The sequence below is a fragment of the Pyrgilauda ruficollis genome, unplaced genomic scaffold (assembly GCF_017590135.1).
Source record: "Pyrgilauda ruficollis isolate IOZ18807 unplaced genomic scaffold, ASM1759013v1 scaffold23, whole genome shotgun sequence".
In the NCBI taxonomy this organism is placed as follows: domain Eukaryota; kingdom Metazoa; phylum Chordata; class Aves; order Passeriformes; family Passeridae; genus Pyrgilauda; species Pyrgilauda ruficollis.
In genome coordinates this window covers 17,554,230-17,557,679 of record NW_024522539.1, presented here as the reverse complement: position 1 = coordinate 17,557,679, position 3,450 = coordinate 17,554,230, and the positions used below count along the sequence as shown (strand labels likewise).

The 3,450-nt window shown below is 56.7% G+C and overlaps 1 protein-coding gene across 2 annotated transcripts in view; it reads right to left on the bottom strand.

Moving 5' to 3' along the window:
• Positions 1 to 2,865, bottom strand: part of CD276 (CD276 molecule) — a 20,798-nt gene extending 17,933 nt beyond the window's left edge. For both annotated transcript variants that reach the window (XM_041469338.1, XM_041469339.1), the window contains exon 1: positions 2,816 to 2,865. The gene's annotated coding sequence lies outside the window, so the exon portion shown is untranslated. The remainder of the gene's footprint in view (positions 1 to 2,815) is intronic.
• Between the last annotated feature and the right edge of the window lie 585 nt (positions 2,866 to 3,450).

Sequence of the window (3,450 nt, the reverse complement as noted above, 5' to 3'; positions counted from 1 at the left end):
TCCCCTTTGCCCTACAGTGACCCTACAGCTCCTGCCAGGCCAGCTCAGGGGGTCACAGGAAAGGGACACCCGTGTCCCCAACCCTCCTGCTGCCGTGACTCAGTTTCCCCACGACTGCAGAGGGATCTCCAAGACATCAAATTGGAATAGAAAGAATCCCACAAAAACTTCCCTTCAGAAAGCCATGGAATAATTAAACCCCCCAGAACCTCACCTCACCCTTTCCGTGGTTTTTTATAATCCCAAATTATCCCCCGAGGTGTCAAGGAAACACCCACGGGTCCAGGGAGAAATCCTGGCCTCCCAGTGACCCAAGCCCCAAGGAAGATGTTAACCCTTTCAGTGCTTCAATCCTCCCTCCAGTGAGAGGAAGGAACAAGACATAAAAGAACAATGTGAAGACACAGATGAAAAAGAAGTCCCAGATGGGAAGGATGAGGAGATGCCTTAATTTTAGGGTTAAAATCCTCTTGTAAGCTATAAAGAAAAAGACTCTTTTTCCCTATAATGCATGGAACTATTGGGAGATGAAGAGTTTAATTAATATTGAGCAAAGACCTCCATACTAAAATAAGCAGATGTTAAGGCAGCTGTGATCCCACGAAAAGTTTAAACAGAGAAAAAGAAAAGAGTGATGAAACCCTGTGCCCCCAGGAAAAAAAAAGAAATCTGTGTTCCCAGAGATGAAGATGATTTTAGAGATAGATAATGAGAACTTTTACCTTTAAACAGCTCATCCTTAAAACAATACCCCACAAGTGAACATAACCCATAAACAAGCTGTGGGAAGGCTTGTAGGAAACAAGAGAGGCTTCAGGATAACAAATAATAAATTTCAAATAATAAATTTCCCTGGGCAGCTGCTATTCGATGATATTTGGTGATATTTGTAGAAGAGCCACGAGAGAACTGACTTTTTTCCTCCCAAAAATCTCCATAACATCAACAGAAAGACTTCTCTCCCTAAGTGAACTAAAGAAAGATTATTTTAGAGCAGTAAACTAAGTAAAAATTTAATTTTTGGGGTATCTGGGTCAGCCCCCCCTCTGCCCCTCTCCTCGAGCCAAGAGCCAGGCTCTGCTCAGGACTATTTTTAGGCCCTGCTCAAGTTGTGGGTGTGCAGCAGCAATGCCCACGTGGGGCTCGGTGGGGATGGGCTGTGGAAAGGTGGGACACGGCCCCCAAATCCCACCGGGGGCTCGGGGTGGGGTGTTTGGGGCTAGGAAGGGACGAGGATTCAGGGGGACACCTGGCAGGAGGAAGGGATGAGGATTTGGGGGGATGCTGGGAAGGAGGAAGGGACAAAGACTTGGGGTGCAATACTGGGAAGGAAGAAGGGATGAGGATTTGGGGTGATACTGGGAAGGAGGAAGGAATGAGAATTAGGGGTGCAATACTTGGCAGAAGGAAGGGACGAGGATTTGGGGTGCAATACTGGGAGGAGGAAGGGATTTGGGGGGATACTGGGAGGAGGAAGGGATTTGGGGTGCAATAGTGGGAAGGAGGAAGGGACAAGGATTTGGGGTGCAATACTTGGCAGAAGGAATGAATGAGGATTTGGGGTGATACTGGGAGGAGGAAGTCATGAGGATTTGGGGTGCAATACTGGAAAGGAAGAAGGGATGAGGATTTGGGGTGATACTGGGAAGGAAGAAGGGATGAGGATCTGGGGTGATATTGGGAGGAGGAAGGGATGAGGATTTAGGGTGCAATACTTGACAAAAGGGTCAAGGATCTGGGGTGCAATACCTGGGAGGAGGAAGGGATTTGGGGTGATACTGGGAGGAGGAAGGGATTTGGGGTGCAATAGTGGGAAGGAGGAAGGGACAAGGATTTGGGGTGCAATACTTGGCAGAAGGAATGAATGAGGATTTGGGGTGATACTGGGAGGAGGAAGTCATGAGGATTTGGGGTGCAATACTGGAAAGGAAGAAGGGATGAGGATTTGGGGTGATACTGGGAAGGAAGAAGGGATGAGGATCTGGGGTGATATTGGGAGGAGGAAGGGATGAGGATTTAGGGTGCAATACTTGACAAAAGGGTCAAGGATCTGGGGTGCAATACCGGGAAGGAGGAAGGGATTTGGGGTGATACTGGAAAGGAATAAGGGACGAGGATTTGGGGTGACAATACATGACAGAAGAAAGGGACTGGGATTCGGAGTGATCATTGCCGGGAGGAAGGAACTGGGATTTGGAGTGATCCTTGCCGGGAGGAAGGGACTGGCATTCGGGGTGATCCTTGCCGGGAGGAAGGGATTGGGCTTTGGGGTGATCCTTGCCGGGAGGAAGGGATTGGCATTCGGGGTGATCCTTGCCGGGAGGAAGGGATTGGCATTCGGGGTGATCCTTGCCGGGAGGAAGGGACTGGGACTCGGGATACCCGGCGGGCGGAGGAAGGCTGGGCGGGCTCTCCCTGGTCTCGGCGGGGAAAAGGGGAACCAGCGCTTCCTCCCGGGACCGCGGGCCGCCTTCAGCCCCGGACAGCCAAGAAGGAGCTTCCAGTGGGATCTCCGAGCATCCCGGGGTGTCACCCTCCCCGCACCCACCCCCGCCTGCGCCTCGGGGGTCGGGGGGACCCCCGCAGCCTCCCGAGCCCCGCGGGGCTCCCCGAACCCCCCGGGGGAGCCCCATTCATTCCTCCCTCCTTCCCTCCCTCCTCGCTCCCCCCGTCCGGCCCGGAACCCCGCCCGGCGCCGAGCCGCGGCCCGCGGCAGGGGCAGCGCAGCGGGGCGGCCCCGCGGCTCCCCCGGGCTGGAGCCGCCCCGCTCCGGCCGCAGCCGCACCCCCGGGACCCCCGGAACCCCGGCACTCACCGGGCCCGCGGCGGACACAGCGCGGGCGGCGGGCGGCGGCCCCGGCACGATTGGCGGAGAGCGCTTCCTGCCGGGAACGGCGGGAGGAGCCTGGAGAGACAGAGAGCCAGGGGACTGGGGAGCCGGGAATGGGGACTGGGGAGCCTGGAGGGACACGGAGCCAGGGGACTGGGGAGCCGGGAATAGGGACTGGGGAGCCTGGAGGGGGACAGGGAGCGAGGGGATTGGGGAGCCTGGAGAGGGACAGGGAGCGTGGGGATTGGGGAGCCTGGAGTGGGGATTGGGGAGCCTGGAGAGACACAGAGCCAGGGGATTGGGGAGCCTGGAGTGGGGATTGGGGAGCCTGGAGGACAGGGAGCAAAGGGATTGGGGAGCCGGGAATGGGGATTTGGGAGCCTGGAGAGACACGGAGAGAGGGGATTGGGGAGCCGGGAATGGGGATTGGGGAGCCTGGAGTGGGACGGAGCGAGGGGATTGGGGAGCCTGGAGAGGGACAGGGAGCGAGGGGATTGGGGAGCCGGGAATGGGGATTGGGGAGCCTGGAGAGACACAGAGCCAGGGGATTGGGGGGCCTGGGGGGGGGGTTGGGGGGCCAGGGGATTGGGGAGCCTGGAGTGGGATATGGAGCCAGGGAA